Source organism: Corvus moneduloides, chromosome 11 (genome assembly GCF_009650955.1).
Source record: "Corvus moneduloides isolate bCorMon1 chromosome 11, bCorMon1.pri, whole genome shotgun sequence".
Classification (NCBI taxonomy): Eukaryota; Metazoa; Chordata; class Aves; order Passeriformes; family Corvidae; genus Corvus; species Corvus moneduloides.
The window spans coordinates 18,098,364-18,113,386 of record NC_045486.1 but is presented as its reverse complement, the minus strand read 5'-3'; the positions used below and the strand labels follow the sequence as shown (position 1 = coordinate 18,113,386).

Genomic DNA, 15,023 nt, shown 5'->3' with positions numbered 1-15,023 from the left:
TGCTCCTCTAAAGACACTGCAAAGAAGCATGCACAGGGAAAATGGATCATCCTGTGTCCTAACCTGGGTATCCTGTCTACACACAGACCTCAGCCCGTGCACTTCAACCCAAACACACTGCATTCACAGGGATATTGAACCCTCTTGCAGAAGGGAAAACCCAGACACAGCAGCTGTGCTTTTGGAAGGTCCAAAGCATCAGCAAACAGCAGGGTATGGCTAAGGGCAGATCCTGCTCCCCAGCACCCATGCCATTACAGATACAGCTCCTTGAGCACCAGATACCAACAAAACACAGCTTAACCTTCAGAGCACAGACTTCCACTGGCTCTTTACAGTACACAAATATTAATATTGACAAATAAATTCAGGTCTGCTTAATCCAAAACACACAGCGCTGTGGCCAAGCTTGCGTTTTGTTTGGAGAACAGGCCAGACACTCCGAGCCTGGCTGCCTTACCTATTTTTGAAAGCCAGACTTAAGTCAACCGAACAGATAATAACCAAGCTGAAAGCCCAATCCTCACCACAAACCCCTCCTGCTCATCAAGCTCTTGAAACTGAGAGGGGGAAAACACCCCCGGGGTACTGCAGTTATCTCCATCAGTGCTGTGGGGAGCTGGGGAGAACACATGCTTGCCAGGCCAGGTACCTGGGGCAGGTAAGTGCCTGTCAGTGTTCCTCACCACTATCAGCTAAATCAGCTTACAGGAGCTCTGTGACTGCTCAGCAGGAACAGGGCTACATGACCCCGCTATCTCCTTTTCCATCCTTACAGCTTAGGCTGTAAATTCTTCAGGGACAGATGCAACCAGAGGTCCTGATGGAGCACTGCTGGCCATGGCTAGCTGGGACCTCTGCAGGGAGCCATGGCAGCAGTTCCAACAGCTCCAGGGTAAGGATGCTGGGTAAACCTAAAAACCGTGAAAAATGTTAATTTCCTGCACTGGTATGCAGATTGCACCTAAGAAACTGCTTAATTGGACATGGGGAGAGGAATCAAGGCTGAAGTGCAGTATTTGTATTAGAGATTTTTGTCTTTGGTGTAGGGTAGCCAACACACACCACATAAATGTAGGGGAGCTTTGGGGTGTGGAGACTTGTGAGGCCACTGCGGTGACACCAAGTCATGTAAGGCTGAGAGATGAAACTGCCTATGTAGCACAAACACCGGGTTTGGGTACAGATGCAGCAGAGTTCAAAGCAATGAGCAGAAAGTAACACAGGGCTGTTACGTGGGAGTCTGGGCAGAGACAGGGAGGGACAAGGGCAGTGAAGAGGTGGGTTCTGAAATAGGAAAAAATGGAGAACAAGGTGTAAGATAGAGAACAAAGGAGGGTCAACCTTCCTGTTGTAAGAGGAGGGGAACCTACGGACAGCCATGACCCCAAAGAACAGACTGAACCCCCCAGGATGCCAGGGAATGCCCCAGACAACCTGTTGCACTCTCCACCTGGTCTGTGGCCAAAAGACTTGCTGTGGGAGGGCAAACTGGGGTGGACTTGCACACTAACACAGAGTGACATGGGAGGGAAGGGTGACAGACCTGCCATTCAGCAGCGGTGCCATTTGTCAGATTTAGCAGTAATAATGATGAGCTTTAGAATCCTAAGTGTGCAAAATGCTCTAACTGGAAATTAGTACCAGTGCTGTTTATTAGAGAATCAATTAAACAGTCAATAACTCAACTGGCTTCTTGGTGGAGTGCTGCTTCACCATAAACACTGCAGCATCTCGGGTCAGCTGCAGCTCCAGCCTGCACCCCAAAGGGGCTGGATCAGCCTGGGGCTCAGCAGGACCCCCCAGCCCAGAGGTCAGGGCTGGCTGCTGACCAGGCACCTCAGTGATGAGGTTAAGCCTGCGTGGGCAGAGACAATCTGGGCTGCTTGTGTTACACATTTGCACAATGCTGACCTACTGCTGAACACCATGCACACCACCACCACCACAGAGTGAACACACCACTAGCCACACTTTTAATTACTTCTAGTAATAAACTGGGATAAAGAGCTTAGAAGCTGGAAGTGCCTGTGTAAAGCACACCTGCAATTAAAGGGACACTACTCAACCACACGATGTCAGCAGGAGCAGAGAGTTGGCCATGCAGGGACAGGGCCCTCCATGCATCCTCCCACTCTTGGAGCAGGACTGACCTAAATCCTTCCCTTTTCAGACTCCGGTGGCAGGAGGAAAATGAGCCGGTCTCATTAATTTCACCTCCTGCTGCCTGGTGAGCTTGTCTGCAGCAAAAAAAAAATATTCAAAGCTATGTTGGTGACCTGGCAACTCAAACCTTCTGTGGAGCAGGAGGAACAAATGACCTGCTGCAGCATTGCTCACCTCATGGCCAAGCTCTGCTCTCACCCCCAGAGCTCCTCAAGATATTCAGCTGTGGACTTTTTACAGATGCAGTTAGGACACCCAGCAAGGGAACTGCTCCTCTGCAGGGCAGTTGATGCAATAGAAGGGCACGTAGTCCATGGACAGCTGGCAGCTCAGAAAAGACTTCTCTGGTATGCAGGAGACCCTGAGACTGGCACACTGCATGACACAGGCAACTCCTCCCCGCAGCTTCCTCAGAGCCTCACTGGAGCCAAGTACACCGGGGCACCCTATTTTCCTGTGATTTCCAGAGTTCAAGTTGATTTTTTAATCTGCCAGTAACAGTAGAAGACTATAAAAAACCCCACAGTGGCCTGAGCAGCTCTGGAGTCTAAAATAAACATGCCAAGCCCTATTTGTGATGGAGTAAAAATAGCTTGTTTCTCATACCTTCCCAGGACCTCTGGTTCATACACAAAAGCTTCACAGGTTAACTACAAAAATATCAGATGTGCAAGGAATGGCTTGATTTGAGCTTTGCACTGTTTGAGGAGTTCAGAAAACCACCTCAGCCCTGCAGCAAAGGGATGAACCCTCAAAGCTCATCTCCCGCCCAGGGCTAAAGGCCAGGCACTGCCATTTCCCTTTAATAGAAACCACTGTCCTTCTGGAGAGAAAAAAATCCAAACAAAAAAAAAATCCACAAACGTCACTGGAATTATATCTTGTGTTCTTTCTTGGCTGGATACTTTTAAAATGACACTTATTCCAAAGAGCACTAACTATAAAATCTAGTGCAGAGCTGTGCTGCAGCCGGGACAGGCTCCCTGGGAAGCAGAGCAAGCGCAATCAGTGTCGGCATCAAAAGGAGAAGGCAGACGGTGGCTGGTCTGTCTCACCGTAAGAAGCACCACTTCATAGCAAGTTCTGCTAAATTAACTTTTTTCCAGGGTCTAAATGTATCTCACCTGGCACCTGTGATGCCCCTGAAGAGATCAGAAAAACAAGACCTGGGAAGGAAGCACGGCAGGAAAGCCGTCACGACGACGAGTTTAATCATTACATCATTTCTAATGACAGCTCCGCTGGACCCACAAGCGAGCACCAACCTATTTATGACTAGGGCTTAAAAAAAGGGCCAGAATCTGCAATGCATCTGAAGCCTGCTGGTATTTACACAGGCACTAAAAGACACCCAGGGAAAAGCCAGGCGTGCATGTCCCCAGCCCTGAGGGCCAGGCTTGCAGGAGCAACCAGCCCCAGGAGCCTTCCCAGAAACAGCCGGCACATCTCCCTACAAGGCAGTCCTGCCAGGGGCACATGCAGCTGTCCATCTGCCTCAGCCCAGGAGCACACACCAGCCTTCAACCCAGCCCAGACAACACAAGGCAAGGCACTGGTGCTGTGGGACCCCCAGGGAGCACCTTCACCAGCCACAGCCACCACCCTGCTCAAGTTCCAGGGTCACCCTTAAAATTCATCTTCAGAAACCTGGGCTCAAACTGAGGAGGCATAAATTAAGCAGCAATTTGGGGCTTTGGGTGAGATGCAGAGGCATCTCCAAAGAGCTCTTAGCACAGCCACACTTATTTTAAGTGACAGGGACAAGAGAAACAAATTTGCTTGCTAAATACTCAGTTTAGCAGGTCACGTTGAAAAGCCCAACATTTGTACTTTGGTTATGTTCTAAACCGCGCCCACATCATATTGAAGGCCAGCATTTAGTGAGACCCGATCACGGGTCCCTGAAGTTTCCACCTCTTGATTAAAGTCACTCTTGCACTTTGTCTTGAGTCAAAGACTTCAAGAGATAGAAAAGCCACTAGTCTCACTAGTTACTTCTCTCCGTTACTAAGCACTCTAGCAAGTAAATAAGGAAAAACACACCCCTTTCCCAGGTTTTACATTGTCTGGCTGCCTCCTCCTCTTGTTAGACAAAGACTTTCATCATTTATAGTTAAAATTGTTTCAGAGAACAAGGAGAGCGATCTGCAGCTTTCCAGCCCTCTTGTCCCACCTGCCTACACACTGTCACTAAATGGTCACCTCACCAGATGCTTCAAGGTAAAAATCACAGCTTATCTTATTTACATCAATATTTGGTGTTAGCTGTTACATAAACACCGCTGCTTTTGGAGGAGGCTTCTCTAGTCTCTTCAAGTCTCCTGCTCTCCTCACTTGCCATTGCTTCCCATTCTTTCAGCTTATTCTGAAAGGGCAGGACTCCCTGTTCCTCTTATCTGGCAGGCAGTGGTATGACAGCCCAGCCACCAAACATCTGACAAACCAATAACCTCACCCACATGTGCAACCCAGGATGTCAGCTCGTACTTCCCCCTCCAGTGCAGTGCATCATGCTTCCTTCCTACACCGGTGAACTCTTCCTCCTATTCAGTGGCCCACAGAGATCTCAAGGGATCACTCAACATGGGGCCTGCAAGCTTTATGCATCCTCGCATGTTGGCAAAGACTTGGAAAATCTACAGAGCAAGGAATGGCTGAGCTTTCTCTCTGCCTCTTCCTCACAGGGCAGATGTGCCCTAGCCTGCTTGAAGATCCACAGCAGCATCATCATAATTTTAAGCTGGTGTAACTTCCCAAGGAAGCATTTCCACCTCTCCCATCCCACTCCTCTTTTCCCTTTGTGCTGGTATGAGAGAGTGCACAGAGAAGTGGACTTGGGAACTGACACACATTAAAGGAATGCAACAAGAGACAAACAAGAGGCCAGCTTCTATCTGGCTCAGTTTCCGGGCTGGATGTGGGGTCTGCAGGACCACCTCTCTTTTCCCTTTCACCAGCACAAGGGAAAGGCAGGACCTCTTCTGCCAGCAGCATCTGCTCAAACCAGCTGAGAAGCTGAGCACACCAAGTATGGACCCTGCAACAAACTACTGGGCAAAAGCACTGCACAAAGACACCAAGGAAAACCCAAACAATTCCAAAGATAAAGAGAAATTAAACTGGGTTCAGCTGGACATCTCCCATTCATTTCCCACTATTGTCCTAACCAGCATCTAAGCAGCACACACTGAGAGCTACGGTCACCTCCCACAGCCAGCTGCATCCTGGTAGCAGGCAGAGCAATTCCCTTACAGCAGAAGGCTCCGACTGGATCTATTCCACATTAATAGTCTGCTCGAGCACTCCTGGGCAAACTGCAGCAAGCAGGCAAGTGACCTGACGCAGGTTTCTTTTCAGCCACTAAGCCACTTTAAAAGACATCTAAAAATACATGAAATGCTTTTCTCATGTGACTTTTCTAAGCGAGGGACTGCTCTAAAGCCTGCCAACCACAAATGGAACGAGACGCCAATGCAAGACCTCTTTTCCTGCACCAACAGCCTCTACACTGGCAACCTGTTGAGTCCAAGAGACCAGCTGAAGATAAAAACCTGGAGCATTATGCTTGGCAGTATCAGCTCCTGATGCAGCACTATTCTCCCCAAAGGGCTGTGCTTCCGTTCAGGATCACCACCCAGATGGGGAGCTGCAATGTTTTGCTGTGTTTCTGCTCCAGAAGGATCTTTACTAGCTACACCCAGAAGAGTTCAAACTTATACTCCTCCCCACCAAGCCTGAACTAAAAAAATAACTTCCCAGCTCTGCTGACACAGGTAATTCCTCTCCACTGAGAAGAGGAGATAAATGGGACAACTGTTTGCCTTCGAAAGTGCTTTGCAAATCAGCTCAGATGGCTGCTGCCGCAAAGCCCAAGCAGGAGGACACTGGCCACTTCAGCTGATCCTCAAGCTCCTTAAGAGTAGATTTACATCACCAAATTTCCCATGAAGACTCTTCCTCCACTCCCAGAGGGGAGCAAAAAAGCTCTTTAGAGATGCAGCGTCTGCCTTGAACCGGAGTAGACACTGACACCGGAAAATGAAAGGTGTCTGCTCCTGGATGAGCTCAGGCTGCAGAGCTGAGCCATCTGCTTCTACTGAAGCTGAGGGTGGCTCTTCCTTGCTCCAAACCAGACACCTCGCCGTGTGCCCAGGCAGCTCCAAGCTTTAGCTGACCTTTTCCAGTTGGCACAGACTACGACTGCTGGTCCCAAACAGGGCTCAGAGTCAGCTGTGCAGAATTCACTAATAATCATCGTCTTAGTCACTGCTTAAAGAAGCATCTCACCCCTAAACACTTGCCTAGGGCGTCAGCTTAGCCAGCCTTAATTCCCATATATGACCAGAAACAAGGACTTCAGCATGTGGAGCAATCCTTCCTGGGCTCCCAGCTGGAGTGACCGAGCCACACACTACACCAGCCCAAAAGACACTCCCAGGGCAGAGCTCTGCACCCAGCCTTGCTCTCCACGATCTCCCTCATGCTGGTGGTGGATTGCTTTTGCAGCAGGATGTGAACTGACCAATCATCACAAAACACAGGTATGTGTGGCCAAGGTGTGCCTTCAGAACTGCCCTATCTGCAGTATCCTGACTTCATCTTAACTTCAGAAAAAAATCAAACCCTAAATCCCACTGCCTCCTCTGTTCTCTGCCTTTCTTTGTGGCACAAGGGAGAAGGTGCCTCAAAGGATCTCCTGAAGCATCGTATCAAGGCAAAGGTTTTGAACCAGCATGTGAACAGACTGTAAGAAATCCATAAAAAGTGCGAAGAGGCTTACCTGGAGTCGGCAGGATTAAGTTCCCTATACAAAGTTATGCACCTCCAGGGGAGGCTTTAGGGCCTGCCATTCAGGGAAGAGAAAAAGGCTGGAGGCTGCTGAGCTGGGTCACGCTGGAGCAAAGTGCACCAGGATGCAGCACAGAGGCCTGCAGGAAACAGCTTCTTCCTGTGACGGCAGGACAGTACCACGACCCCTCTCCCCTGGGATACCCACAGGCGAGGCACAGCCCACTGCCAGACCAGGCTGAGCTCACACAGCCACGTCCAGTCGCCGAGGCGCCGGCCAGAGATGCACGGCCCTACCTGTCCTGGCAGGACCCGGCTCCAACAGGGAGAGCAGGAGCTGGAGGCAAGCAGCACTTGCACCACTCCCACCTGACCCAATGACTACAACATTGGAGGAGCTTTGGTGGAGCTGCACAGAACGAAGAGGAGGGTCAGCATTCCAGCTTTCAGGAATAATGGGCATGCAGTGCAATGGTACCGGTGCTGGGACGCTGGTTTGAGGGGAGGGTGGTGTCTGAACCACATCACAGGCTGGAACAGTGCTTCCAGAGTGCAGGAGCTCGTCCACGTCTGACTGAAGCTTTAAGCAAACCTTCTCACGCCCAAATCACCCATGGTAATCATGGAGTACTTCCCTCTGCCACGTTCAGCACACAGAATCGCACATAACTTTTATCCCGGCTTATCACCATCACTGCACAGGGGAGCACCACTGCCTTCTCAAGGCTTTAATTCCTCAGTATATAATTCTACATCATTGCCAGTAGCAAGTGAAGCCCTTTTTCGTGTTAGCATTGACTACAAAGTTTTCATGAGGCTGTAAAGCCCTGTTCCTACATTTTTCTTACAGTTTAGTGCCAAGGGTTCATGGGCTTTGCATGCAGTACCATTACAACATGTTGCTTTAGTTTTCTCTGAACATTTCTGAAGATTTGTATTTATCTCAGCAATTGTCATTCTCAGAAGATTAAATTTTTTACCTCCCTAGAGGCTGACCCCAGCTATTCAAACAAAATCTTATTCTAAGATGTGATAACTTTTTATTTAAAGAGCAACCAGCACAAAACATACAGACAAACATAAAGCACTGGCTTTATAAACATCACTGGAAACACAAAATTCCCCACGTAGAGGACACAAACTTTCGCATTTTGGCCACACAGCTCACCCTGGAGAAGTGAACTGATACCATGGAAACACATACAGCACTATGGCACAGACCTTCCTGCTAGATTGCATGACAGTCCAATCACTCAGTATTACCACCATCAACACAAACATTAATGCCCAGCCTGAAAACCACCTGATCTGACCCGGACACTCATTAAAATAAGGCTGACTGCCCTATTCCTGATGCTCTATCTCACACAAGATGGACAGATCTGTGTTGTGACCATGCTGCAGAACATGTAGGACCTCTTACGCACCCCATACAACAGCTATTCTGTGCACAAACACCACACTGCAGAAGCTTTCAATGAACTGAAAGTGAGAATTAATGAAACAAATCAATTATATGAGTTGTTTGTGCCCATTAAGGTCAGTTGATGCCAGTACCTCTGCAATTATACTTTCCCACATGTCTTAAAGCATTTGCTATGGTAGGAGAAAGGAAAGATGCCAAGGAGTTTGAGGAGAAGATAGGCAAACGAGGTTTTGAATTTTAGGAAAAATACTAGAGGAAGAGTCTCCCTTGGAATTGGCATAGTCCCACTCTTGTCTCCAGCCAGCTTTCACCTGTATCTGTAGAGGCAGAAGTCTGATTTTTAGAGAAAAAGAGACACGGCTACACTGATTCTGTGTAGCTTCCTGGTAGGATCCTATGAAGTTGAATTCAGAGAAGGTTTTAGAATGACCACCTTTTATCCCCTTAATGTAGGCCCCCAGGCACTATCATAAAAATTCCACTAGAAATATTTCCTTTGGGGTGGGGAAACACCATGCATGGTCTGTCATGCTGGAATCGGCTCCTACAGCACAGAGAGCTCACACTCCACTGAGGTCAAGACCTAAGCAGAAAGCCTAAGGGACACGAACAGGGAATCACTGCAGCCTCAAGTATGCCTCTCATTCCCCACCCAGAAGCCCACACCTGTGTAAAGCCTTCCTGCAGGAATCCCAAGTGCCACAACACAAAGATCACACCTTACATTTCAGCAATTCCTAGAGAAGAGCTGATGAAACTTCTTGTTATAGACAGAACTCCCAGCTAGAGACCAGTACTGAAGAGCTGCTTTAGAAAAAGTTTATGGGAGAGGCCCAGAAGCCACACTGGAAAAACTCACAACTATTTCCATCCTCATTAAAGTGGAATCTGTACAGCATCCTGGACTGCTGAAACCGAGCACTACAGACAGGGATCTTGGTCCCTCTCTGCTGCAACTGAAAAGTCCCACACAAGCCACGCACACAAGGAAATCCTGGAAGCTCTGGGAAGAGATGTGTTTCCCAAAAAGCCTAGGAGAGTCCATCTGGGGGCAAGAGGGAATAGGCAGTCAGAGCCAGCCAAGCAAGGACCAGCAGCACACAGTCCCCACATTGCAATCTGAGGTTGTGACAGTGGCACAAGCCTTTCACATCACGTACCATGATTCAACACTCCAGTGGAAAACCAAACTAGCACTCAAGCTCATTCAAAAATCAATCCCTAGCCCTTGGGACTGATATAAAATGATCAGTATCTGCTACTGGAAACTCATCAAAATTACTGAATGCTAATCCTCACCCTTAAGGAACACACTTCACAGAAGATTAAGCTTTCTGAAGTCAAAATGCAGTCTAGTTCAAAAAAGAGAGAAGCCCATGTGAATTCAGCACACACATCCAGCACTCGTGTGGCCTGTAACTACGCAAGAGAGCAAACTGAAACCTCCCTGTAACCACTTCTTCACCCCCGAGGAGGGAGGGCAGGAATGCCGCTTGTCAGGTCCCTAACGAGGACTATCTGCACCATCAAGTACTGCAGGAAGGGGCTTCTGAGCCAGTTTGCTGGAATGCTCAGAGAAACCAGCATATAAAATATTTTAGAAACTGCCCATGTAAACACTCTATGAATTGAGCCCTTCTCAGAAAGTACAGCAGGAAAGACACACTGTACCCTTACTTGGGGTTGCAGTGATGGAAAAGCACTGTGGTGAGACCACAACATGAGAAAAGAGGAGAGAAGAGAACTCATTAGAGGAAACCTTCACTCAAATACATTTTTACAGGTCAGATGAGGCTGCGAACCTGGTTTTCTAAAGAAAAACCCAAACCAAAGCTGAACGCTGTGGGGCTGGGACAAATTTTACTGCCATTTCCAAGCTTCACCCTCTGCATGTTAAAGTCAGACAGTACTTTGCATTCCACCAAGAATTACTCTCCAGACCTAGAGGATACCTGCAGGACAGTGAAACAGAGGGGACAACTCAACCCTGAAAAAGTAAATATCTGTTATGGCCAAGAGCACCACTACAAAGGGAGAGCTCTGCTGATCCAATGGTTTCCTGCCTCCAAGGATGGTCCAACTCCCTTCCCTTGCAAAGCTGTGCAAAGTGAATAAAGGGTCAAGCTGAAAAAATCACCAACCTTATGCCAAATTAGCAGAATCAGCTGGTCAGTCCATTAGCTCAGCACCACAGCTGGCCCCGGGAGGAGGCAAGAGGGCACAGCTGAACGCAGAGAAAGAGAAGGGCCCTTTTAAGAGCATTAAACCATGAGGGTGGAGGCTGAGGTGACCACTTGCTCTGATCTAACCCACCACAGGGGACGACGCCCACCTCCTCCTCCAGGCTGGGCCTCATTTCCTTTCCCCCTGCAGTGCTGTGCTGTTGACAAACTCCTCCTGGTTGGGGATTTACAAGCTCCTTCCATGGACAATCCAGGTTACTAAACTGCAGAAAGCTAACCCAGGGACAAAACAGATCAGCTAAGCAAGATGATTGCAGGCACCACAATGGCATGTCTGGGGTCTGACCTGTCTGCTCCAAAAGCAGTGAGGCTTACCCAGCTCAGCCTTCCCACACAACCCTCTGCTACCTCAGCCAGGGACAAGTGCAATGCCACTGGCATGGGCTGGCAGTGACACAGCCAGGACCAGGTGGCTGAACACCATTTGTGTTGAGGTTTGGGAGCCATTGTGAACTCTCCACAGACATGTGCAAGGGCTGCAGTAAGAAGCTGTGGGAAGCTGTGGTAGCCCTGCAGCCCCCTCTGGCTCTTGGGTCCCATCACATTGTCCAGGGAAAGGACCCCAGACGTGGAAGAACCTTGCAAGGTGCACTGCTGCCACGGGCAGAGATTCCAGGGAATTTCCTAGGGTGCCTCAAGGCTCCAAGAAACCAGCACTGAGGTGACCTTGAACAGGACGTGGCATTCAGGAAAACAGGAGGCCCCCACTGGCTACCCAACTCTAATCAAAGCCATGCCACTCACCTTGCCCTGTTCTCCTCCTCCTCAGTCACCCAGAACAGCTCACAAACCAGCCATAAGAGCCAGGAAGCTTTCTCCTGGTCCCCAGGTGACCAGCTCAGGCACTGCACAGGGAGTGGGCCTGCCTGGCTGGGGGACTTGGATCATCTCCTTCAGATACTGCTGCATAAGCAGATCAGTTCAAATGCTCATGAAAAATCCACTGACAAAAATGTTGGTAACATCAAACATACACAACCACTTTCCTTGCTGGCAAGCTAGAATTTTATCCCAGAAAAGCTGAACCGGAGGCAGTTTCAGCCAACAGATAAGCTCAGGGAGATACACAGATAGAAAAAGGCACCAGACTAGGATGTGCACCTACCTAGAGTCTTCACACAGGTTAATACATTAACTTTCCATCCAGCAGCACCTCAGTAGTTTGCTCAAATTCAATCTCACAGAACAAGCCCTAAAAGCACAGGTTCTTTGGGTTCATATTTTGTTATTCACAGCTTAAACATGGTCACAGTCCTTTGCAAATTTGGTTTAAGGTACAGAGCTCTCCAGACTGCACAAACATCCTAAGAACAAACATTTTCAGCATACCAAGAGCTCAGATACTCTAGGTCAATCCAACTGTGTTTATTTGTATTTCGCCCAAATCACCACCAAAGTACCCAGAGCTCAAGGAGCAACAGCCTCCCACTGATTCAGCAAGAGACCAGAAGTAATTGGTAGACAGTCTGCAAGCACCACGAAGAATGCCAGAGGCATTTATTTACATGACCCCTGTTTGCCTAAGAAGAATTCAGCGTTTGCATTTTCCTCACTCAAATTAATCATCACTAGACTTAACTGCTCAATACTGTTCCTCAGCTAACAGGAGTAAAATCATCCCCACAAAACTTTTCAGGTAGCTGTTACTGACAGAATGAGACAGACTTTTACTCCATCAGCTGGAGTTCCTCCCCAGGCTGGCACAGCACCCTGCTATGTCTCCAGGCTAATTTGTCTCATTATCTCTCCAAGGCACACAGAAAAGGCAAGGAGACACCATTCCTACTGTTGAGCAACACCACTTCTGCCAGGGCAGAACCATCACACCTTCTCGGCTAGGCTGACAACACACTGCACCTCACACCTGTGCTGCAGACACTAAAGCATGAAAACTCCCCCAGGATCCAGCTGCTGCAACCACACAGTTCTTTTTTCCCTGAGTCCCCAGCAGGACCACTGGTCTTTAGTGCAGAGCCCCAAAACACCTCTCAGGCCTGTCTGCTGGCACACTCACACAAGCCAGGACACAGCAGGCCTCCCTCCAACGCTACCGCTTCACTGTCAGAGCACGGCTCTGCCCAAGAGAGGCAGGCCAGAATTCCTGCAGAGCAGCCGCCCGTGGAAGACAAGTCACAGCCAGAGTGTTGGGCCAGCTCTGACCAGGAGCTTCGCAGATGAAGCTGGCAAAGGGTCCCACTCTACCTGCCACACATCATCCTTTGCTTCCGAGACCAGCTGAGCTCAGCACTCCGGGCACTGGGAGATGAGGAGAACAGAGTGGGTAAGTTACCAACAAGTACCAGCACTTCTAAAAGCAGACAAGTGCTTGGGGCCAACAAATCCCATACAAAACTTACTAGTACACAGTGAGAGCAGAACACTTACTGCTATCAGCCCCATAATTCTTACTGATTCTCCAGGTCTGATACCAACCATTAAGCACAATTTACTACTCTATTTACAGAACGCTTAAAGAAATAGGTATGTCTAAGCCAGCAGGTGCTGTCAGCAACATCTCCCAGATATTGGAGCATTTGTGCCAACTCCCAAAGAAGCGAGCCTGAACTCCTGCAGCAAGGAGTCTGCGCGACCTGGAATCAGCCAGGCTTTGCTGATTACTCCTCTGAGTAAACAGTGGTGTTCCCAGCACTTCAGCTTGCTCTCAAAAGCTCCTTCCGTTGGCATACTACCCTATATTTAGGATAGAAGAGCGCAATGACAAGCATCGGGAAGAATGAATAAGTGGTTTAGGATGCTCAGTATAGCAGCAGAAACTGTGAGAAGAAACCTAAGAATTAGAAACTCCTAAAGCGAGGAAAGGAATCTCTAAAGCTAAAGGTTGGAAGAGACAGCATTCCATATAGAAAGTTAAATAGCAAGTTTTGTTAAGGATAGTACTCCCAAGGCAAGAGGCATTAGTAGTCCATCATGTAACAGCAGTGGGCAGTAGAAAGAAGCTCCTGCCTGGAAGGGCTAAGAGAAAATAGGCAAATTCTTGGGTTTTTTTAATACAAAAAGATTTTAATTTCATTTTGGCCAGGTGAACATTAGTGGCGTTTTCTCAAGCTTAGGAGCACAAAGCTCCAGGACCAAGGGAGACATAGCATCTCAGGGAGCGATCACAAACCCTACAGCCAGGTCCCACATCCCCCTGCCCACACCTTCCCACCCTGAGCAGCAGGACCTAGTTACACTCCAAAAACACACATCTGCCAACTTCAAACCTGTGGCAAAACTCAGTAAATCCACGCCTGTTGACTTGATGGGCACTGGAAACTTGGGCCACGTTGCAGCCTGTTGCTTTCAAGGAACCAGGGAGGCCACAAGGAATATCCGGCATTTACACCTTTTTTGGCGGTGGAACTACTAACTTGCCATTAGTCACCTGCACTGGGCACTGAAAAATAAAGTTTCCCTGCAGGTCTGTCCCTCCCGGAACAGCCTCTGCTGTTAGTCACGCTCCCAGTGCCCGGAGCCAAGGTCAGCCCTGGGAAGTGGCGGGGCCCACGGAGCCCCACAGGGGCAGAGCCGAGGGGTTGCCCGGCCACCCTGCCTGCGGCAGCCACCTGTCCCCGAGGAACACCCAACTCCGCCAGCTACGTGGACACCCACCTGCGCTCCCACGGCGCCGGGCCGGTCCCGGGGAGCGGGGGCAGCCCGGGACGCCCACACGGGTTTTCCCACAGCCAGAGCTGGCTATCGCCACCGACAGCACCTGGACCGCTCACGGCGAAGCCCCGAGGCTCACCGAGGTACAGCCCGGGCTGGCCCGACCGCTCGAAGCCCCGGGCCCGCTCCGCCTCCCGCCCGGCCCCGCCGAGCACTCTCGGGCGCGGCGCCCACCCAGGGCCGAGGGCGGCGGCGGGAAAGCGGCGCGGAGGGAGCGCGGCCCGGCGGGAAAGCGGCACAGGGCCGGTCCCGCAGGCCACGGAGGGCGCGCCGAGCTGAGGCGGCGCCGCGCCGGGAAAGCCGCCCTGCCGCCCGCGCTCCGCCAGGCCCGTGCCGGCCGCGCCTCTGCCCAGGCCGCGCCGCCGCCGCCGGTCTCGCTCCCCACCGCCAAGGGCAGGGCGGCCGGCGGGTGCCGCCGCAGCCGCGCTCCGGCCGGTCGCGGTTCCCCCGTCCCCGCTCTCACCGTGCACGCCGGGCCCGGCCCCGCTCCCACCGGCTCCGCGGCCCCAACGCACCGAGCGGGCGGCGCGGCGCGGCGCGAGCGCGACCCCGCGCGGGCACGTACCCGGGGGGCGGGGCTCGCGCGCGCGCGCGGCGCCTGGCAACCGGCGGCACGAGCCCGCCGCGGCCAATCGGCGCCCGGCGACAGCGCCGGCCACGCCCTTCTCCGCCACGCCCCGTGCCACCTCCCCTCGCGGCCACGCCCCCGCACCGGAGCCCCGCCCTCCGCC

At 50.7% G+C, this 15,023-nt stretch overlaps 1 protein-coding gene across 2 annotated transcripts in view; it reads right to left on the bottom strand.

Annotated features, from left to right (window-relative positions):
• The window catches only part of DAG1 (dystroglycan 1), a 49,384-nt gene extending 34,559 nt beyond the window's left edge, over positions 1–14,825 (bottom strand). The window contains exon 1 of one of the 2 annotated variants that reach the window (XM_032120616.1): positions 14,756–14,825. The gene's annotated coding sequence lies outside the window, so the exon portion shown is untranslated. Of the gene's footprint in view, positions 1–14,235; positions 14,320–14,755 lie in introns of those variants that run through there. The other variant, XM_032120619.1, reaches the window with a different exon arrangement.
• Positions 14,826–15,023: the final 198 nt, after the last annotated feature.